Raw genomic sequence first — 24,142 nt, forward strand, 5'->3', positions numbered from 1 at the left:
GAGTTACCATCTGTAACTTTGACTTTTTCACTGCTTTGTTCAGCTTGCTGAGATGCAGAATGAATCTCAAGTCTCCTGTCTTTTTTGGAACTAAAGAATCTCGAGTAAGTTCTAGATCCCATTTGGTCTGCAGGGACCTCTTGGATGACTCTTTCTAGCAACAAGAGTATCTCTTGTGTTGCAAAGTCCTTTTGACTGGGTGGAACGTCTGTTGAGGACTGGTTTACTAGAGGGGGGATGGAAAATGGTATGTTATAGCCTCTGGATATAACCGTTTGTACCCATTTGTCTTGGGAGATTTCTTGCCAGGCATTTGGGTACAGTGACAAACGACCCCCGATTGCCTCCAGAGAAGAGCAGGCGGGCCTCCATTCTGGAGCGCTGGAAGGGCCTGTCACAGAACGCATCTCTGTCGCGCTGATTCTGCTGCCCCCTCTGCCGTGAGGTCGGCGTCTTCCATTATAACTTCCCCCTCTGCCCCTGGGGGAAGTGTCACCATGTGTGTCAGAGAAACCTTTTTGGGACTTGTGGAATTACATCTTTCTGCCCTTTTGACCTTTGGGATAAGGTCTAGACAGGGCAGAAAAACAGACTCCAACAGCAGATAAGGTTTGCCCTTCCTGCTCGCACCTGTTCAAAGTATCTTTCATCTTTGGCCCAAAAAGGGATGAACCATCAAAGGGGGCATTGGTGAAGGAAGACTTGAAGGGTTCGGCAAAGTTGCAAAGGCGCATCCAGGAATGTCTCCTCAGGGAAATTCCTGTTGCTGCTGCTCTACTCGCTCCATCAGCCGCATAGGAAATCAATCTCATGGAGGAGTTTATGATGGAATTGAGGGTGGAGAGCTCTGCGGATAAATTTGTCTGCGGAACCCCAAAGCTACGGTACTCTGAAGGGCATCTCCAAGTTCTTTGAAGAGATCCCTTTGAAGTCTCGTAAAATGGGTAAGGTAATTCAGCGACCATAGGGTGAAGGCCGCTGAAGAAAAGGCACGCTTTCCATGTTTGTCCATAGTCCTAGACTCTTTTTTACGTGGATGAACAGATGAGGAGGTCTCCGATAGCTCCTTCCTGGTGGCCGCCGCCACCATCGCATCTCCATGGACACCCTTAATCAAAAATTCCTTCTCTGAGGGAGCAGTAATAAATTTGTTAGGCCTCCTCGGAACAGGTTCCACTGTATTAGGCGATGTCCAGGCCTTACGGGATATGACACCTAACAGTTGGTCATATGGGAGAGTCACCCAGGAGGTGGAAAGGTGAGACCCAAAAGCCTCCAGGTACACCGATTTGCCCTCTGAAGGGTTGGTGGGCTTCCAGCCACCCCTCTGTTTCAGGATCTCAAGAATGTCTGCAAAAGAGACATCCTTAGAGGGGGACCGTAGGGACCTTTCCGACTCATCCAAATCGGTAAGAAAAGAGACGTACTCAGGGGATTCTATGTGCTTCCTCTTGCACATTCTCTTCTGAGGGACTTCTTCAGAGGGGTATTCCAGAGAAGTTTCAGAAGATACAATGCCACCTGCTGGGGCTTCCTGAGATTCTGGGGCTTTATGCTTGGGAGGGGCAGTGGTGATGAGGTAGACGCTGGCACCTGGGAGGGATGAGAAGTTGGCTCGGACAGCAGGGTTGTCTGAGGAGACAGCACTCTCTTAATCAGGTCAAAAGCCCCACCCCGCTCCAAAGAGACCCTCTGCTCTGAAGAGACAGAAGGCTGATTCAGAGGCGGAGCAGGTGGCTCCAAAAATGAGGTAGGAGCTTAGGCTCAACCTAGCCAAGACTCTGAGGGGTAGAGTTGAATCAGGCGACTGTCCGCGTCAACTCCCCTCCCTGGACCCAACTGGTGAGCATTGGTTCCTAGACCCCTCAAAATCGGGAGGAGTTGAGATCATCAGAGCCAAATTTGGAATCGAAGATTCCAAAGGTGGTCTTGGTGCCAATTCTTCCGTTACTATTGGATCCAAGCTCTCTGGCTCTGAAGACTCCAGGGTGACCAGAGGAGGAATCAATGAAGCAAGCGTCAAATGGGATGGCTCCGATTCCTTTGGGTCTGGAGGCGACAAAATTTTAGCCAGGGCCGGTGTTCGAAGCAATCTCTTCACCACCCGCTCCACATCTTCATCAGATAAACTCCTGGAAGAATGGGTGGACAAAGGAGATGATCTGCCTCTATCCAGAATAGGAGATATCAGCATCAGAGATATCAGCTCCAATAAAGGAGACACACTCCTCGATACTTCTGTCGGCTCCATAGACACTCTTGGCACTGAAGAAGTTGTTCCAGGTCTATCAGAGTAGAGAGCCCTCGGTTCCAATGACACAATCCTTTTTGGTGGCTCCAAAACTGGAGCTGTCGTAGCTGGTCTTTTGGAGGATTTTGACTGTGTCAAAGAAGGGGAGGAAGATTTGGAGCTCTGAGAGTTGTCTAAAGCTTTCTGAAAAGGTCCTTTCAATAAACCCCTTGCCATCAGTTTATTCTTACTCTCATGGAGCATACTGCTACTGAACCCATGACATATGATGCAGGGGTCCTGTAAATGGATGGCACTGAGGCAATAGGCGCAACTCTTGTGGCCATCCATAAGAGACATCTTTTGTGTGCATTTATCGCACTTTTTGAAGCCTGACTGCCTATGCTCCTTGGGGTCCTTTTCTCTATCCTTGTCTTTGGACATTATGCAGCTCTGAAAACAAAAGGCTGTAATTATAACTATACAAAGACCGTTTAACTAAATCAACAGCAAACAACTATAAAGGGAGAAACTATCTTTATATATATATATATATATATATATATATATATATATATATATATATATATAAACAACAAGAAGCAGTAAAGAAGGAAGATGCAGAATCCTCTAACTTAAACGGATTCTAACTTCTACACAGACAAGACAAGGAAAACACAGGGGAAGCAGCCCTCTAACTTAAATGGGCCACGAGTGCCCTCCAAGTTAAACAAACTCTCACCGGGTTGGGAAGGGAATTTCTAACTAACTACGGTGATCTAACGCACACAACATGAAAACCAACTCTCTAGAAAGATAAAGGGAGTATAGAGAGAGAAATTTGACCAATAAAAACTATACTTTGCCCAACGAGCCAGCAGGAACACTTCTTGATCGCTTGACTGGCAAATAGGATCTGTAGATGTGGCCTAGAGCATCATGGGATAGGGGTTAGCATCCAGCCAGTGGAAGCTCTTGAGCTTTAGTATTTGGCCAAGTTGAACCCAACCAGCAAGAATTACAGCAAGATAAGACTACATAGCATTATATATTTGAACTACAACCCCTAACATTCCGTCAGAACAGCTAAAACTTCCAAGGCTTCTCCTCAACACCAGGGCAGTACTTATTTCAGATGTCTTACTGCAGGTGTAACACTGGTATCACCTGAACATTATTTCACTGTCAAAAATGCTGCTATGCTCTAGTTAAAAACTAGTGAAACCTATTATGCATGTTTAGCTGAATGCTGAATCTCTGCACTGTACTATATTTGAAGTCCTAATGAAGTTGTTTCATTTTTGCCATTTGTGACACAGCTAAACCGTGTCTCACAAGTTTATTTATACTTTTTGTAACTAAGTAAACCCTTCTACAAAGCTCATTTACACCCAGAACCTGAATGCGGAGTAAAAGCCAGGTTTTGTCTATCCTGTACAAGGGAAAGTGTGTTCAACAAGGAATGGAGGCATACAATAAAAGGCTTAATGCTGCAATCTCTGTTCACAATGTACCATTTATTTTGCTGAAAAGGACCCTTGGAGCATGTACACTTTAAATGCTTGTCTTTTACTCCATATTTTAAAACAGGACCAATGTGTTTTAATACTTTCTACAAAAAATGCTAATAAACCTAACAATTAACAGCCCTGATGCCATCTACACCACAATGCGTTTTACAACCTTTTTTAAACATTTTTTATTTTCAACTGTGATTACACAGCTAAATATTTTCTCAGCCTATAAACTGATTATTAGAATAATAAATATTTCTGGTTCAGTCCTTCACTTACATGTGTGTAAATATGAACATATGCAAATAGTTATGGGAACATGGGAACCTTTGTCTGAAAACTATATGTCATCAATTCTCTATAGCCACTTAATTCAGTTCAAAGTCACAGGGAGCCACAGACTTGCCCAACAAGCAAGGTGCACAAAGCAAGAAATGATCCTGGTAGGATGCCAATCCATCTGAGGAAATGCATAAACAATGTAGAACCTAACAATTAACACTACCCCCGTCCCATCTACTTAGCATAGGTTTCATTAAGCTAGGCATTTCAACAGGATTTGCACAAATCTGCAATGAACATAAGATCACAAATGTTCACCGACTATATCCTGGAACACCATTATTATGGTAATATCAAAGAAAGGAAGGGGTATCTAGCCATGGTCTTTAAAGCATGTGCACTTGTAGGTCACATTTAGTTAGTCCTTGAGTTGAATTATGAACTGTATGCAATTCTTGCACCTTCAGATATAACCTTGAGGAATGGTGCTCCAGTTAGCGAGTGTAAGTTCTCTTTGCAGTAACTTATGCAGGTCAACAAAGGAAGCGACTTTCGAAGTTGTAACGGCATATAATTATGTTTTTGCCTTCAGTTTGCTTGCTCATGGTGGACAGAATTTGCAGCTGAGCAAAGTCAGATTAGCAAGAAGATGGCTCTGCCTGTTAACAGTAGTCACTTTGCCTTCTGTTGTAAAAGGAAGTGGTATTCCCAATTATGACAAAGGTAAATGAACAGCAATACATTTTTTCTGTTGAATGCAGCAAAGAAGCACTATGGGTTGAATTATAGTGGAAATTACACAGAATGCAGTGATCTTGAGATTACAACTATGTCAGCACAGGCCTGCCTTTAACGATTTTGTAAGAATATTTAAGCTAATTCCGAATTTTACTGACTTATTTTTTTCTCTATATTTACTGAGTGATGTATGCTGATCTAACCAAGGTACTTTTGTTTCTAAATGGACATCTGAGAAAACAAAATCTCCCTAGATAAAACCCATAGAGCCAGTACACAAACACCACATACAAGGAAATGCAGGCAGAAAGCATACAGAACCAAGCCTTAAAAGACAACAATGAAAGCCACCGCTGAAATGACAAATGAAGGAGGAAGTAACCTTAGTACCCCTCTCTGAAAACTTCTGCAGTGCTGTGACTACTTCGGATCTCAGACAGACCTTTTGCTCTTAGTTAAGCAGACTGTACACAATTGACTGGATACAGCAAAAAATATAATTGTCTTTCGGCTTTTCCCGGTTAGGGGTCGTCACAGCGGAACTCCAGTCTGCTAATGACTGGCAGTGAATTTTTACAGTGCAGAGCTGCCAGCCCGATGCCTAACCTTCAAAGAAGGCACACCCATTCACGCACGCACCTACCTGCATGTCTTTAATGTCACTCAACCATGGGGAGGACTTGCAGACTCCACATAGAAGGAAAGACAAAAACAATCTCTTGTTGTTCTGAAACATAAATTAGCCTTTTTTAGAAACATAAAAGGCTGGATGCAGCTATACATCTGTATCATACATGTTAAGATATCCAGCACATTTTTTTCACTCCTTAAAAACCCCTCCCTGGACCTGCAAAGCTCCTTCCTTGCTAGTCCATCTCATCTGTTCCCAAACAGGCTTGCTAAGGCCAAATTACCAGCTGAGCTAATAGTTGACACGGGATGAAGAATAATCTTCAGCTGGTACGTATTTTCATTTTTCTGCCCTACCAACAGAACTGCCCCATGCCTGGCATGCAATGGCAGGCAGTAACATGGAACTTGCCAGCAGACAAGGCATTCATAGCTATTCGAGACTGATCTCAGCCACGTCCTTCAGCCCTAATCTCCCTTTTCCAACACAAGCCAGCAAAGCAAATGCTGATTTCCACTCCCTTGCTAACCCCTCCAGGGCCAGGTCTCCAGGTCACTTAACTGACAGTCAGGGATCCATCTTTCGGTCTCACGGAGACAACCTCTGCATCAATAAATCTTACAACAAAGTAATGCATTTTAAATAGCTGAAAAGACTGGAAAAGAAAAAAAAACTTTGACAGAATCAGGCAACTCAAGTTGTAGGGTGGATTTAATGTTCTCTATGCCAGTTTACTTTTACTTCTTACTAGATTACTGCTTGTGAGTTTGACACTGGAAAAAACTTTGTACTATATAATCTGCTGCAGTTTATAGGCAACTTTATTAGAAATGTTTTATTAAAATTGTGAGATAATAAATTGTTTGATGTTTTAACTTCTTTTTTCTAACATTAATTTTGGCCATCAAGCCTGCTCCCAAATCCATAATGAACCACTCACTCTTCATGCGTGACAGCCCTATATGTTACATTTAGGGAAAAAGAGTCAAATGCAGGGAGTGTTGTCATTATCCAATGTGGAGGTCAGTTTCTGCTTTAGTCCTACCATTGTTGGTGAGATTACTGCTTCTGTTTCCCAACACTCAAGGACACCCACATTTGCAGTGCTACAAGCTGTTTAGGCATGCACAACTGCAATGCTCTACACCATGGATCAACTATGGTCCTTCTCCCTGAAACAAGCAAAGCAGATTTAGCCTCACGTTAGCTCCTACCATGCTTAAGTCGCTCATTAAACAGAGGTCAGCCAAGGAATAATCAGGACTTGGTCCTGCTATGCCACAGAGCTAGTCATTTGCTTCAACTGTGAAGTGAATTTAGATTTTATTTTTATAGTCTATCTGTTTTTTAACATTATCCTAATAATCTTTTATCCATCTGTGTAATGAAGTATTTTTTAAAATCAGTATCTTAATCTTTTATTCATCTGTGTACTGACAATTATTTTATTTAGTATATATCTTGGCATTTTTTCTTAAACTTTCCTTTTAAACTATTTTAGGAAAGTATTCACTTTTTTCATAACCGAATAATCCTCATGAGCTATCTCACCTCTCCTCCAGAATAGTTACATTTTCTTCCTATTCTTTCCCTACTCCCTTCTGTTCCTCATAGTTTTTTTATGTTCCTTTCATGCATCCCAGTTCTTTTAGTAGTGCTTTACTCATGTTCTTTAGTAAGCATCACTATATATCTTTCTCCCTCACCCTCTTTTGCTCAACATCCTTCACTTCTATTTCCATCCACTGAATGATGTTGCAGATCAGTGTGTAAGCAGTGATATGCAGAACCCCACCCCCCCATATTTCAATATTCAGTATCATTTTTGTCTTGCCTTTAATGACCCAGTCAGTTTTCTTTTTTTTTTTTTTTTTGCGCACTGCTGCAGCCTTTTGTCTCTATGATCTAGTTGCATGTTGCAGATTAGGTGGAGGGTTGTTGGTAGTATCATCATCCTTGTCGTACTAATTCTAAAGCAATGTACAAATCTTCTACTCTCTCCATTAGAGAACATCCCTTACCTTTTTTTTTCTTTCTCTGTTGTCTCTCTCACCGTGATCCCAACATATAGTCCTTGGGGAATGCCATCTCATCTCACCTGTTTCCCCCATATCCCTTCGATTTTCATAAGCTTACTACCACTGTCCTTTTACTGCGGTGGTGGTGCTGCGGTAGCGTTGTCGCCTCACAGTTAGACGTTGCCCGTTTGACTCTGAGCGTCTTCTGTGTGGCGACATGCGTGAATAGGCGTTCCTTCGTTGAAGGTTGTGCATTAGGCCCGGCAAGCCAGCAGGTAAAAATCTACTGCCAATCATTAGTGGACCGGAGTTCTGCTGTGGCGACCCCTAACCGGGAAAAGCCGAAAGAAACAAACAAACTACCACTGTCCTTTTGTTGTTGCACCAGAGTCCATCTATTTCTCTAAACTTCTAAAATAACTCCCGCTTCTGCAGCCATAACTTCTGACATTAGCATGCATATAGCACAAACTGAGATTTTATGCCCGCCTATGCTTTCAGCATTGCTAAAATTGTATGCGACTTCCATTCACAAGCATGGACACGCCTAAGGATAGTGGACACCCCTTTCTGGTCCCTCTCTCTATCTTTGGCTCCTCACATATGCCTCCATTTATAAGTAGTTAATTTTCTGAGTCTTGGTATATGGTTTGTATCCAGAGTATGAACATTTCACCTACCTGCATTTGCTGCAGTGTCTTCCATAGGAATTCCCACTTCACATACCAAAGGCCTTCTGAATGCCAAAAAATACAACCTTACCTTTTTCCCTTTCTGCTTCTGGTCTTCTCTACACATAAATTCCAGCAGGTTTCACCATTTTTCCTGCTTTCCTTCCTCTCGTCAATCCATTTTGTCTTGCTTGTATTATTTCTGGCAAAAATTAATTTAGTCTTCCAGCTAACACCTTTGCCAAAATGTCGATCTACATTAATCAAACGGATAGGCCTATAATTTCCCACGTCATCTTTTTCTCCTCCCTGTTTAAGTATCATGCTTATTCTGCACTTCCTCACTTCTAGATATTTTGCCTGGGCCTTGTACTCTCTTGTATTACTTCTCTAGGTCTTTGTGTGTGTCCTTCCCTCATTTGCAGAATTCTAGTGGGAAATCCATCTGGTCCTCCAGCTTTCTTCTCCATCTTTATTTTGCTTCCCTTTTTTCATCCCTTGTCATTTATGCATTCAACTCATCTTTTTGTTCATCCTCCAGTGTATACCCCACTATATTCCTTCTGAGTTCTATTCTGAGACTTCTGTCCCTTCCTGCTCTTTGTGAACTCCCTGTAGTATTCCTTAAATCTTTACTCCATTAGCTTGTCCTCTTCTAAATATTAATTTCCTCCCCTTACGATCTCTCTCTCTCTATATATATATATAAAACCAAAAATCGGTGCTAGTAACAGCTGAAACTCAACCAAAATGTCCAAAAACAAATTCACCTCGCAGCCAATGTCCTTCAACCACAAAGACACAGTTTATTTCCACAATAAACAACAAAATGTTAAGCGCTTTCGTCAGTTGACTTCATCAGAACAGTAATACATGAAAAAAGCACTCACTTAAATATAAATCATTACCCCTAATTAAAAATCAATTGACCAATCGTCAAAGCAAAACAATTCTTAGAGAAAAAAATTCCTTAAAGAGAAAAATTCTTAAAGAGAAAAATGATGGATAAATAGGTAATAGAAAAATAGAATATACAACTACCATATAAAATGATGATTACAATAAATATGATGTCACACTAATATAGTTACGGGGGGGGGGGGGGCTGGTGAGATGTGGATTTCCATGGTGATTACTTTGTGGTCTGATCTAACCAGGGAGGAATTGACTATTGGTGTAGAGCAATGGGTGCCCATGTTAGTAATAACCAAGTTAAGGATGTTACTTCCTCTAGTGGGGGTAAGAATGAGTTGGTCCAGGGCACTGGAATTGATGAATTCCAGGAAGTGCTGGGCCAGTGCATTGGTGCATTGGTGCATGAGTAGTTTTCCCAGCTGATAGAGGGGTAGTTGAAGTCACCTACTATGAAAGTGTTGGGTTGGATCTTAATAGTTTCCAGGGTGCTTAGGAATGTGGAGTGAGAGTCTTGGGACATGGTCGGGGACCTATATCAGGCTACGACCTGAATCACCATCTTACCCAATGTTAGTTGTACCTGGAGTATCTCAGATGCGTTATGCTGGGCTACTAGTCTAGAGGTGTGCATATCCTTTATGAATATGGAGACACCACAGCCTTTGGAGCTTCGGTCCATGTTCTGGGGGCCGAAAAGGTGTGGAATGAGTTATACCCTGGTAGCGTAGGGGTGGTTTCTGCTGCTTTAAACCAGGTCTCTGTTACAGCACAAATGTCTGTGTTCTCCATTTTGAGGAGTGTTTTGAGTGAGTGCATCTTGAGATTTAGACTTCCAGCATTGAGCTGCATGACCCTCAGAGACTGCATTCATTTATAGCTGTTACAGTGGTAATCTGGTCTTTGGAACACCACCTAAAAAAGAAAAGGCACTACAGGGGTAGCAAGAGCCTTAGCCAGTACCCGGAAACCCAGGGGTGACAGATGCAGGCCATCTCTGGCAAAGTATCGAGGTGTGTCAATCATGTCATCCCAAGCAGACAGATAATGGATCCCCTTAGAATACAATTGCTACTCCCCTCTTTTCTACTTCTGCCTTGCTGTCCATCCCTCCCTCTGGGTAGTCATTATACAATATTTTCTCCTTTTTCTTATTTTCAATTTTATTTTATTTACTGTAATAGAACATTAATGGTACTCTCCTTCTTGTAGGATATGATGAATCCCCAATGTTCTACATACTGTTCTGTATTTTGTTTGCATACTCCTCCCCATTTTCCCTTCTTCCGGGCTTACCATCTGAGCTGAACATCTTGCTCTTTGGCAGCTGCCGACACTTGGACCTCTCCTCCCCTCCCTGCCTTTTGTATCCATGCATTTTGGTACTTGCATTTTTATGGGTGAGCCCAAGACATGGGCTTTTCAAGACTTAATTTTATTCCCTTCCGGATGTCCCTCACACTAACACAGTGCATGCCAATCCAGTACTTATGTCACAGTCTTTCTATCTCACTGCATTCTCATTCATTGGTCTCCTGTGTCCTCACTGTCGCTCACTTGTCTGGTGCTCCGGCTTCACTTCTGCGATAATCTTAACATTTTTTTTCTTATAGCACTTTACTATGTTGCTTATCCACCACTGTTCTTTTATTTCACATTTGTTGATGGATCTCTTTTGTTTTTACCTTACTTTTCTATTACTTACCACACATTCATATCCCCAGTTGCCACATCACCAATAGTTACACTGGATATAAAAAGTGTTCACAACCCTGTTAAAATACCAGGTTTCTGTGATATAATGAGACCACAATAAATCATTTCAAAACTTTTCCCACCTTTAATGTGACCTATAACCTGTACAATTCAGTTGAAAAGCAAATCTGTTAGGAGGAAAAATATAAAAAAAATAAAAAACGTACAAGAAGCTGGTTGCATAAGTGTGCACACCCTTAAACTAATACTTTGTTGAAGCATGTTTTGATTTAATTAAAGCATTCAGTCTTCTTGGGTGCACACCTGCCATCAATTAAAGAGACTCTGATTAACCCCAAATAAGGTTCAGTTGTCCTAGTAGGATTTTCCTGACATTTACCCAGTTGCCTGCTACAGAAAAAGCCATGGTTCACAGAGAGCTTACAAAGCATCAAAAGGATCTCATTGTTGAAAGGTATCAGTCAGGGGAAGGGTACAAAAAAAATGTCCACAGCATTGGATATACCATGGAACACAGTGAAGACAGTCATCAAAAAGTGGAGAAAATATGGGACAACAGTGATGTTGCAAAGAACTGGATGCCCCTCCAAAACTGAAGAAACAGCAATACAAAAACTGGTCAAGGAGGCTGTCAAGAGACCGACAGCAACACTGAAGGAGCTGCAGGAATTTCTGGCAAGTACTGGTTGTGTACTACATGTGACAATTAGTCTCCATATGTCTGGACTATGGGGTAGGGTTGCAAGATGGAAGCCTTTTCTTACACAGAAAAACATCCAGGCCCGGCTAAAATTTGCAAAACAATACATCAAGTCTCCCAAAAGCATGTAGGAAAATGTGTTATGGTCTGATGAGACCAAGGTTGAACTTTTTGGCCACAATTCCAAAAGGAACACTTCACATTGCCAAAAGAACACCATCCCCATAGTGAAGCATGGTGGTGTCAGTATCATGCGTTGGGGTTGCTTTTCTTCATCTGGAACTGGGGCTTTAGTCAAGGTGGAGGGAATTATGAACAGTTCCAAATACCAGTCACTTTTGGCCCAAAACCTTCAGACGTCTGCTAGAAAGCTGAAGATGGAGAGGAATTTCACCTTTCAATACAATAATGACCCCAAGCATACATCCAAATCAACAATAGAATGGCTTCACCAGAAGACAATTAAAGTTTTGAAATGGCCCAGACCTAAATCCAACAGAAAATCTGTGGGGTGACCAGTAGAGGGCTGTGCACAACAGATGCCCTTGCAATACGACAGATTTGGAGCACTTTTGCAAGGAAGAGTAGGCAAATATTGCCAAGTCAAGATGTGCCATGCTGATAAGACTCCTACCCAAGAAGACCGAATGCTGTAATTAAATCAAAAGGTGCTTTAACAAAGTATTAGTTTAAGTGTCTCCACAGTTATGCAACCAGCTTATTGTACTTTTTTCTATATATATTTTTTCCCCCTAACAGATTTGTTTTTCAATTGAAATGTACAGGTTATAGGTCACATTAAAGGTGGGAAAAGTTTTGAAATTATTTAATTTATTGTGGTCTCTTTTTTATATCACAAAAACCTGGCATTTTAACAGGGGTGTGTACACTTTTTATATCCACTGTACTTATTTCTTCTTAGGCATAGATATTATACTTGTGCCTGTTGTAGTTTATTGTGCATCATTACAAAAAATATGTTGCTTACGCTGCAGGCTTGCAATTATGTTCCCCTTAATTAGCCATCACAGCCTTAGAAATTTCTTCAGTTCCTCCCACTGTTTGCAAAGGTAGGGCTCATTTCACAAGGCAAGGACATTTTCATTTAATACAGCCTTACTACCCTGCCCGCAGTCACCTTCCTTTTAGTGTTCATTCTTTCATTTATTTACTTATTTATTTTACATTTTTTCCTGCAGTCAATTTTATTTCTTCTGTATTCCTGCTTTCTACCTCTGACTTTGTCCGTCCATCCATCATAAATGCTTCTATCCAGTTTATAATGTCACTCACTCATCTAGCAGTTCACTTCTGAGTTGCCCAAAACATTTGACGAACTATAGTTGCATCTCCTTAGAGCTCTCCATGGTCTGTCTCTGCTTCTCTGGTTTTTTTTTTTTTTAATTTATTCATTTTTATCCAAGTCTCTCCTAGGAGAGGGTTCTTCTTTTCTCCCTTTGATACAATCCTTTCACTTGTTTCCCCTGTACGACCTTGTCTCTTTTCTCACCTCCTTGCAGTTGCTTTTGTGATTTACTTCCTGCACTTCTCTTTTAATAGCATGTGGCCCCTCTGCACTTCCTGGTCTTGTTTTCTTCCTTGCAGGGGCTTTGGCATCTGACGTTGTATGACCTCCCAGTGCTTCTGCATCATCTTTCTTAAACCCAAGGTTATTCTCCCAGTCCATATTCTGCAGGCAGTTTAGATTTTTACTGCCTGTGTTATTTTGCTGTCTGTGATAATCTTGTTTACACTTTTGAACATCCGCATTACTGTGTAGCCCCCTTCCTACTGACCTTCCAAAATTGCAGAGTATTTCAACCATGCTGCTGTCTCATTCATTCTTAGATAATTTAATACCACTCTAGCACAACCTTCCCTTCTCATACACAGTCTTTCCGAGTAATCACCGACCAGCTTTACAAACAGATTTGCAAATAGGATGACTACGTTTTTTTTTTTTCTTACAGTAACGGAATGAAAGCGTATCAAAACTTGCCTGGGTCTTTTTTCTGCTGCTTCTTCTGTCCCAATCTGTATAGGCTCTCTTTTAGTGTCTTGATTTCCTGGGAACACAAACTTTTCCCTTAACACTGCATTACAAACTGGTCCACCTTACTGTCACCCACTCTCTCTTGTATTCCAATCATCCTGATATTGTTCTTTCTTGAGTGATTTTCAGTATCCTCCATCTTATGACGTACATCTATTAGCTCATGTATTCTGTAAATCTCTTCCTGTAGTTCAACTTTAACTGCTGCTTTATCTTCCTCCAGATCCTGTAACTTTCCTTGAAGCCTTCTCCACTTCTGTTTGTTGTCCTATTGTCCGTTTCAAGAAGCTCATAATCTGGCCTACTGTGATTATCTTTTCAAACAAAATGTGCAATTGTTATCCTTATTTTCAGCTTTAAAGGCAGCCATCTTTTCCTCATTTTGTTTTTACTCCCTATTTCTTTCTGTGTTGTTTTGTTTCTATCTGAGACCACTACTTTCACCTAAATGCCTGCTCGCCCTATGAGAACTTTGTGTTTAGGTATCCATATTGGCTATGGTCTTCTTGCCTAGTCTGCCCTTTAACTGCATTTAACATTTTACTGCTCTCCTCCATCCCTCTTCTCCATGTGTCATGTCCTACTGAATGCCTCTTCCAATTTCCTTTCTACTGCTAATATAGGTAGCTCATAACTTTGAAATCTCAAACTAATTTTTAGCTACAGGGAACAGCTGGTCAGTACAATTGGTTACCTCGTCTCCCTTTGTCATTTTTGTTCAGTGTAACCTTTCACATCTTTATGACAAGCTAATCATCCTCATCATATAATTTCGGCCTCTTTTTGCCTCTAATGAGAAGATTAGCCATGCCCTTTCCCCTCTATCCCACACACTTTTTTGGTAGTTTTCATTTGCACTCCTTCCAGCAGCCTGATGTTCTTCTCCCTGCAAAACTTCCAGAAGTGCATATAGTAGGCAAGGTGAGGCCTGATCAGGGTGTAGTATAGTGGCAGTATTACCTTCTAGTTATGGAGTCTACTCAAGACCTTCAAACAGGTGGCAATGGCTGCAGAGACGTGACTTAGTCAAATATATACTTAGACATGCAGAAATACATTTAGGTTGCAGTAAGATAAACCATAAGTCTAAGACCATGACTGAACCTACAGGTAACAAACAAAATTACTTGAACTATTATGGTACATTTTCAAAAGTATACATCACTTTTTATCGTAGATAACGTCCGTGTTTACAAAGCAAGTGCAGTAGTAATGCCAAAGATGTATAAAAACTGCTGCTTATAATTTTTGAGACAGCTGATGAGGAGTTGGAGAAAATTCTCTAAAATTTCAAGGCAGAAGAACGGCTGCCTCTTCAGCAAGTTTGTCATTCTCAGCCCTAGTGCTATGACAAAATCACGATCCCACTCCTTTGGAACAGCACCAGTGCCAGGCTCTATCCACACTGTGAAGGCAAGCAGACAAAGGTGTGTTCCAATTAAAATTATATGTTGCAAAAAAAAAAAAAAAAAAAAAAAAACATTTGATGGATATGTAAGAGGTGTTACAGGCAACCTGGCTTCCTTTTGACATCCCCTGCGAAACTATATAAAGGAACCCTTCAAAAAGGTAACAGAAAAGTCAAGAAAGAGCCACTTAACTGAATGTCTAGGAAGGAAATGATAGTGAATGCAATGTGGTCACACATCAAACTGGTAACAAGGCATACCAGAAGACTCATGCTCTTGTCCTTGCATCTATGGATGTGAAGTTTTACACAAATCTCTTCACCACCTTCACCTTACCAATATTATTACATCTGTACAACTTACAATGAGGCGTAATTCTGCTTACCCTTTATAGACTATATTCAGCCACCTAACCTCTTTATTCACTGCATTACTGCATTGGTTGTTAATAGAAACAGCATGCCACTCATGAGACGGCCCTGTGAAACTCCTTTTTCTATCTTAAGCATCTCAATTATTTCCCTTTTACCCACATATGTTCTTTATAAAAAGTTAGAGTTACCCCATTCCATATTTCATTAAAATCCCAGACATCTCTCCCATGCTGCATATGGTCAAATCCCTTTAGTATGTTGCATGCTTCCATTGTTCCCTTTTCCTTTCCTTTCTCTTTTCTTTATGTAATCTACTAATTCCTTAATCAAAATAAATACTTCCTTTGCATTCATCCCCTTAATCCCATACGCCCCATCCTGAAGCCATACCATCAAAAATGCTTGTCAAATCTTTATTACTATTTTAGTCTACATGAAAATGTTATGGAATTAAAAAAAAAAATCACTTCATCATTCAACCCCTATTAAAAAAATAAAAGTCAGATCTTATCCTGGAACATTCTGCTCCCTCCCTTTAGTATTTTTACCAGTTTTTCCAATAACATGTCCTTCTCTAGCACTGTGCGTTTCTTTTTGACAGTCCTTCAATCTTATCCAACCTCCATTAACCTTTTTACACACATCTCATTAGAAGACATCTCTCACTCATACTTTACAACACATCCCGTAATTCCTTCTTAGTACATCCCTTCCCTCAGCTACAGCTTTCCTCGTATTGCTCACCTCCATCTTAGCATTTTTTTACTCCTAAAAAGGCATCATCTCTTCCTTTTCTTCCTTGCACCACACACCTTTGACTAGACCAAACCCCGTACCCTCAATGTATTAACTTCATGCATCTCACTCTCTCTCCTTTCACAAGCATTCTCTATTGGCTTTTCCTCGCTCTCTTTTCAAAACTTTCAATCTTTTCCATATAAATCTATGTCCTGCTCTTATGCCATTGCTTTTCAGTTCCTCCATGAACCCCGTTATAAAACTGTTCCATGAATCATGGAAGGGATGTCCTGAGAATTAAATCATAAATGCACAACTAATATGTCCATGTAAAAAAAACGTTTTTTTTTTTTTTTTTATCCATACTGTTGGAGCCTCCTCATTTCCTGAACCCTTTGGTTTGTTCATTTATTTTCCCCTTACAGCAACCAAAGCTGCACAGGAAGACAACATTGTCTTGCTCTCTTCTTCGTGCACTTCATGTTCTTCAGACACCGCCTCCTATGTCTGTTTCTCCTGCACACCAGTTTAGAACATTTTGTTTACCTGCAACTTCACCTGCTTAAATTTCAAGCACTACAAAATTTTATAACCCTCATTCTACTGCAAGGAGATGCAGGTTAATGTCAGTTTTGTAACCTCTTGCTTTAGGCACAGTTTACCATCAGGAAGTGTAAACAAACTAATGACATTCTTTGACTAAAATTCTTAAAAGGACATTATGGCAAGTAGAAAGTAAATACCTGCAAAAAAAAAAAAAAAAAAAGTCAGCACAAAATTTTATGTGGTAAGCTTCAGTGTCTATACACCTTTCTGATTTGTCAATCACTGAAATGCTGCAGTCCTTAGCTGTATTTCCAGCTACTCCAATCATGCATAATTATGTCTCATCTCTCCAAGACAAATGTATTACACTCAAACTGCAGCAAAAGTTGACCACAGCAAACAGTGAGCAACATCTGGGATCAGGGGAGCTCAGTAACAGACTGCAACACCTAACTACATGGCTGGCAGCTGAGCTACACTGGGATTCAACCTGATGTTTCACTCCTAGAAATACATTTTATAATTCCTAGCTGAATTACATAAACTGACATTTCATGCAAACTGAGTAGTACAGTTTTAGACAACAGTTGAAGCCATGTTAGATTATGCTGCAAAAATGTACAGCTAATGTACATCTTGAATTACCAGTCTTAGTGTTTAATCCTCATCCCTTGTAAACATCAGGAATCAAAATTATATGAAATATTATAGATAGTCTGTGGTTGCAACACTCTGAGATGCACACAGTGCTCTCTTCCCTTGAACCGTATCAGTGATCATTCAAATGCTGATCGTGTTAACTGCCCTTTTTTCTGACAGACAGCCTGTCCCTCAAAAAATAAATAAAAGTAATGTTTTGAATGGTGTGATGTGTCTTCTACCTCTCTAGACAAAAAAGAAAGAGGTCTATTGCCCCCCATACTTTCTCTATTTACCCTTTTTATCCTTTGTGCGGAAATAACTCATTAGATAGATGAAGCCTATCCTTGTACTCTTTAGCAAGGTCAGAAATGGTCTGCAGCAATGCCGTTCAAACTCTAGGAATATCAGGATGTTTCCAAAGTAAATGCAAGCTTAACCATCTTCTTCCAGCTGCCTGAGCAGTGTGGTTACATCAGAAACAGCAATGTGAGTTTTTCTGAATACTCACAATTACATTCTAGTAGCTGGAGCCCTAAGCAATTGCTTAGTTTGCCTCCTAATGCTAGATATGGGTGGTACATATTTAATTAATGCAAATTCACCAACTGTATTTTGACTATCTCAATAGATCATTTTGAATGTTCTAAACCACTTCAACCTTGCCAGTTTTCCACAGGAAGAGACCTAAAGACATTCTGTAAGACAATTTCCAGTGACAATTTGCGTGAAGGAAGGCTCCTCTCTAGCCTTCTACTACTTACTATTCATCTCCACATCTCCACGTTCCACCTAACCTGCATATTTTTCAAGCATTCTTCTTAGCAGTACCCTAATGTCACCCAAAAAACTTGCAATGGATATCATACACTGGAAAACCAAACCAATGTGTTCGGACATTATCCTTCCACAATTCTTAAGTGCTCAGACATGCAGCCACTATATATCTTCATGCCAATTGTGTGACTTTTAGAATAAAGTTTTTGTGCTTTAGGGTGCATATTAACAAACACATTGGCAAACTGCATTACTAGTTAATTCTGTTTGAAAGGGGTTGCATCCCACACTGGGGGGGTGGGGGAGGTGGCTAAATTGACTTTACAAATAGAACTGAGAAAATCCAGTCTGAACATATGGGTTGCAATTTCATACAACATTAACTGTTTTAGGGAGATTGACATAGTAATAAAAAAAAAGTTATGTACTTAGTATAATGCTAGATCTGTGTTGTCTTCTTTAGTCTAGATCAATGGATAGGTTATTGGCACCTTTTTCAAGCTCTTGGATCCAGGGCTCAGGCTCCTCCCCTACCAATAATTTCTTCCAATTCCTACAATATCTCAGATCAAGTTTGCCCACTTGTACCTTATACCTCTCCTAAAAGCTAAATGAAAGCAACATAAACTGCGAGAGGGATGAGAAAACAGCTCAAGGCTGAACACTAGACAAAGCACTGGTCAGGTCTGACTACTCATTAGTAACAACAATTTAGATAAGGGGAATGGGGGAGGGAAGTTTGAGTAAGATGGAAGAAAACAACATGGCTGTAGCGTTACGGTAAATACAAACGTTTCATATCCAATGTTGTCTTTTCTGTCCATCTCATCGAATGGGACAGATTACCCAGCCACTAAAGCTCTAGAGTGGTCTCATGGAAGGATATTCTGAGGAATGTGGAGCCAAATGATGCATGGAACCTACACTGCATATCCAGCTTATAATGAGAAACAAAGGTGTGAATAGTAGGCCAGGTAGACGCAGCACAAATTTCATCTACAGGTAAGCTGGAAAAATAGGCTGCAGAAGCTGCAACTGCTTTGGCTGAATGAGCTCTTAGCTTGTGAGTTAAGAGACTCTACCTTTTCTTTATAAACAAAAGTAATAAAATCAAGAAAGCAACCTGGATAATGTGACTTTTGAAATACCATACCCAGTTTGGTTCTTGAGAAGGAATGAAAAAGCACATCTGTTTTCCTAAAACTCTTCATACGATGCAGGTGAGTCTTAACTGGCAGTGAACATCCATCAAATGCAAGGTATATTCTTTATTGGAAGAAGTTGTGAAGAAAACTGGTAAATTAAGAGACTGATTAAGGGCAGATTCTGAGGCTACTCTTGGAAGAAAATTTGGATTGGAAAGATTAAGTAAGGAGGTTTGGAAAGTGAGGCCTGTGATTTAATGGCCACCAGGTAAATCATTTTCTAAGATGAAAATTTCAGTTCTGCTGACACTGCTGATTTAAACATGAATTAAAGCCTGAAGTAACAATGCTATGTTCCAGGGTGGAACTGGATCCCTGTTAGGGGGTCTGAAAAGGAATGCTCCCCTTAGAAAGGCTTCAGAGAGTTTCAAGGACGCAAGAGAATTTTGGTTTTCTCTTACATAAAAATTGGATACAGCTGGTAACTGCATCTTAATGTTAGAAAACCTAGCATCTTCTTGAAATAATCCCACCAAAAAATCCAAAATACATGGTAAAGGTGGTGCAAAAGTATCTAAACTCTTAGAAGCCCAGATAGCAAAACTCTTCCATTAACATTTGTAAACCGTTCTAGTATTTGCCTTTTTGAAGGATAAAATGGGAAGTGCTGATTAAGGAAAACCTGTCATCCCTCATCCCTGCCATAACTAGAATTGGAAGAACCATACAGTTAATTTCAGGGCTTGAAAGTCTTGATGATGCTGGCCACAGGGGTGAGATAAAAGATCTGGAGGAAGTTCCAGCACCCAGGGAGGGTGTGTCAGGTGAGGCCAAAGGAATTGAAACACGATCTGAAGGGGCTAGAAAGGCAGAATGAGAATCACTGCTGTCTTGCACCAAATGGCTTTCTGAAAAAAAAAAATGTTTTTTTAGGGGGAAAGGTGGAAATGTACATAGGAGACCTGACGGCAAATTGTAAACTACAGCATCCTTCAGTGATTGACCCTCTCAGACAATCAGGCAAAGTAGTAGTTGCACTTAGTGTTCAAATGGGATGCAGAGAGGTCACAGCATGGCTGGCCCCAGTGACTGAAAACATGAGGTGCAACTGACTGGTTAAGGGACCACCTGTGAGGCAGAAAAATGGACCTGCTCAGTTGGGCCACCAAAGCACTGGAGCATCCTGGGATGTGCATTACCACCAGAATGGGTTGGGAAGACTTGGCTCATTTCCACACCCTCATGGCTTCCCACATAATGGGTACAGATGGGTTCCCCCTGCTTGTTGATATACCAGACCAGAGCTATGTTATTCTTTTGAATGGATATCACACCCCTGGTGAAGGAATACTACAAGGTCTGCAACAATAGCAGGACTTCCCTCATCTTCAAAATGCTGGTGTGAAGCCTGGCTTCTGCCTTCAACTACATGACTTGAACCATCTTCCCTTACAAATGCCCCAACCCCAACCAAGGAGAGAGGCATCAATGGTCACAGAAAAAAAATGAAAGGTTGACCCTACATCACTAGTGCGGTGGTCAAACACTAACAAATGTGACATGCGTACATGAGACAGACTGGAAATTACATGGATTGCTACATCACTGATCACTGGACAGATAGGGTCCATTGTAGTACCCTCATATAAAATCTTGCCTGAGGAACCAATGTTAATGGATGTAGCCAGTGATACCAGTAGTCGGAATATGAATCTTGCTGGAGGATTGAAGAAGAAAGGACCACAGAAACTTGGTAACAGAGGGAGAATAATCACGAGTCTGGAAGTTTGTGAGGTGTCATGTCCAGGTAGCAACCTGTGAATTCTATTGTATGGCTCACTGTCAGCCTGCTTTTGCTCAGATTCACAATAATCCCCTAGTGATGACAGAACTGGAGCAAGTTGTCCCAGGACTGAATAAGCAAATCCTTGGTGGATGCCGTGACAAGCCAGTTGTCTAGACAGGTGAACACCCAGAACCCTTGCAGCCTTAAATAAGGTGCCACCACTGCAATGCACCTGGTGAACACCAGAGGGGCTATGGTGAGACCTAAGGGCATTGCTCTAAACTGGAAGTGACTGGCCCCTAGCTGAAAGCAAAGAAACCTCCTGGACTGCCTCACCATCTTGATACAACAGTATGCATCCTGAAGGTATAGCAAGCACATCCATTCATCCTTTCTCAGAAAAGACAGAATGGACTGAAGAATGGCTATCCAGAACTTTGTTTCACAAACTGATTGAGGTGACGGAGGTCCAGAATGGGCCTGAGATTCCCAGTCTCTTTCAGAAACAAAAAGAATGTTGAATAGACTCTGGATCCTTGCTGGTCTGGTGGGACCTCCTAGATGACTTGCTGCCAATTTCCTCTGACTTGGTGGAACATTGGAAATATTACTCTTGTTTGCTGGGGGAAAGCAAAGGAAATAATGTAGCATATGGTGGCTATCTTGTGCACCCAAGAATCTTGACTAATGGCTAGCCAGGTGTCTAGGTGTAGAGAGAAGCACCCCGAATGTCTTCAGACTGTGGCAATCATTCAGGGGGACTGGAAGGGTTGCCTCAGTAAAGAGGCCCAAAAAATTTGATAATGCAGTCTACTTCTGGCCATGGGGTGGTATCTATTAAAATTGTTTCCCCCTTGCCTTGGGGGTAGGGGGTGGTTCTGTCATCACAGGAGTCCTGGTCAAAACTCTGGGATTGACTGCATCATAACTTCTTTCCACTCTTCTGGTTCTGGGAAAACATCCTTTGAGGGGGTGGAAAAACATATGCCTACAACAGACAAGGGTTTTGCCCTCCAGCTCACTTCTGGAGATCATATCTTTGACCTTGGGTCCAAAATGTGTGGAGCCATCTAAGAGTGCACTGAAGTAGAACATCTTGAAGCTCTTCACAAAAATCGCAGAAATGCTTCCACACATGCCAGCAAACAGCAATGCCAGTGTCTGATGCACTCACCGTGCCATCAACTGTGTTGCAGTCCCATGGACACAGTCAATGAAGGGTATACAAATGTGATTCCACAATTTTCTGTACATCAGCACACAAGCAAGTTACCAGAGACAGACTTAGAAAGCTCCTTGGTCAAGTCTCTCTGGAAATGAGTCATATGGGCTACGTAATTCCACGCACAAAAAGCAAACTTCACTGAAGTGCAAGTCTACTTTCCAAACCTGTCCAGCACCCTGGACCCCTGTTAGGGAGATAGAAGTGCTTTCTTCAGAAAGCTCCTTTTTTGTGGCTGCCACAACCACTACTGTATTTATAGCAGGACCCTTGCTCCAATATGGCTTACTCCTAGTAGATACAAGTATTTTGTCAGATGTTCTCAGAATTAGTTCTGTCACTTCAGGTTACTTCGAAGCCCACTGACAGACCACATCAATGAACTCATCAGTAGGGGGGACCACCCAGAAAGTAGATGAGCCAGTTCTGAAAGCCTCAAGGTACACTAACTCCTCTTAAGTAGGGGCTTTGGAGGACCAAATCTCCCTCTGTTTTATCAATTCAAGTATGTCTCTGAAGGAGTAGTATTCTAGAGGAGATCTTGGGAACCCCTGCCCATCCTCAAAGTCAGTATCTTCAGTGAGCAACTCTTGAGGGAGTCTAAGCCTCTCTTCTTGCAAGTCCATTTCCTATCCCCTTCTCTGGTGTAATGCTCTAGAGATGGTTCAAAACCATAAAGGGAACTTGCTAGGCAAGATCCCTCAAAACTTAATACGGCTGGGCAGGAGAAGGATCTACAGTACCCAGATGGTATCTGGACAATTACGAATACATGGGAGAGACCTCCTCTTTTGACTTGGGGGAACACACTCTCAAAAGCCAAAGCCAAAAATGAGGCAGAGGAAGACTCCTTAGGATTCAAAGATCTCAAAAATGGAATCTGCTGGGCCCCAATCCAACTCTGCTCTGAAGTAGACACCAGAGCCAAGCTGTCTAGGGCCAACGCACCCAAGGGAAGGGATGACTCCAGTAATCTTGGAGTCAATCCTGAGGCCAGGACTTTGGTCCTGACCTCTTGGCTCTGAGACACTTTGCAATCTGATGGTGCCAGAGACTAAAGGGTTAGACAGACCATAGGAGTCTAAGCCAACAAAAACCTAGGACCAGCCAGGTCCTCCCATGAGTATGATTCAGATCCATGGGCACCTGATCCAATCAGCAGATCAGAGAAGGAAATACTAGCAAGGGTGTCACTGGACCTGTCCCGGAATCCCCAATGGAAGAGGTGCTGGGAGGACCCCCATCTGGATCGGTCTCCTAAGACAATTTCACATCATTCTGTTGACTTTGGCTTCCAAACTGCTTCTAGATGATCAAAAGGACCTGAAGGAGAAGGTCACAGTTGGTGGCCTGGATGACTGGTGAGTCGACCTTTCTTGGAGGATTTGAGAAAGCAGCTGAGGACTGATGAGATCCTGAGAAAATTCTGTATGGAGGAGAGGGCTATCAGAGCCAGTCTCCCGGATAAATCACTGAATCTGACTGTCTTGGTGTTTTCAGTGCTGGTCTGGAATGAACCGAATGGTCTGAAGATCTTTCTACTTTTCCTATTGTGACATTTTTGTTTCTCTTTTTTTTCCTTTTCCTTGCTTCTCTCCCTCTCTCTTATCCTTCTCTTTTGAGCTTCTTAAATTTGTCTCCTAGTTTCTTGATTGAAGGTGAAGCAGAATCTGAAGCAAAAGTGGTCAATTCTCCTGCTTGGGAAAGGAGAAAACCCTTTAGGACAAGTTTGTTACCTTCTGTCTATAACAGTCCTGGTTCTGAAAGGGGCACAGGATTCATATTCTGTATCAAGAAAGTCTACCACAAACAATAGGTGTACAAGGCATGTGGGTATCTGTGTGTATGGGGGTGTCTTGTGCCCGCATGCAGTGTACTTTTTGAAAACAGAGGCCTTGTCACTCATGATAATTCCACAGCAATAATACTAGCAGTAATAACACCACACGGATGATGAAAGTTATACAGATATGTAGAAAAACAATGTCACTTTTAGAATGAGAGCTGAATCCTCAGATCACTACCAAACCAAATAGATAGT

At 41.4% G+C, this 24,142-nt stretch overlaps 1 protein-coding gene across 3 annotated transcripts in view; it reads right to left on the bottom strand.

Annotated features, from left to right (window-relative positions):
* Positions 1-24,142, bottom strand: part of SLC9A7 (solute carrier family 9 member A7) — a 3,436,621-nt gene that overhangs the window by 3,135,975 nt on the left and 276,504 nt on the right. The gene's annotated exons all lie outside the window — the stretch shown is intronic.

This window comes from Protopterus annectens, chromosome 5.part0, assembly GCF_019279795.1.
Source record: "Protopterus annectens isolate FY-2018-M chromosome 5.part0, PAN1.0, whole genome shotgun sequence".
In the NCBI taxonomy this organism is placed as follows: domain Eukaryota; kingdom Metazoa; phylum Chordata; order Ceratodontiformes; family Protopteridae; genus Protopterus; species Protopterus annectens.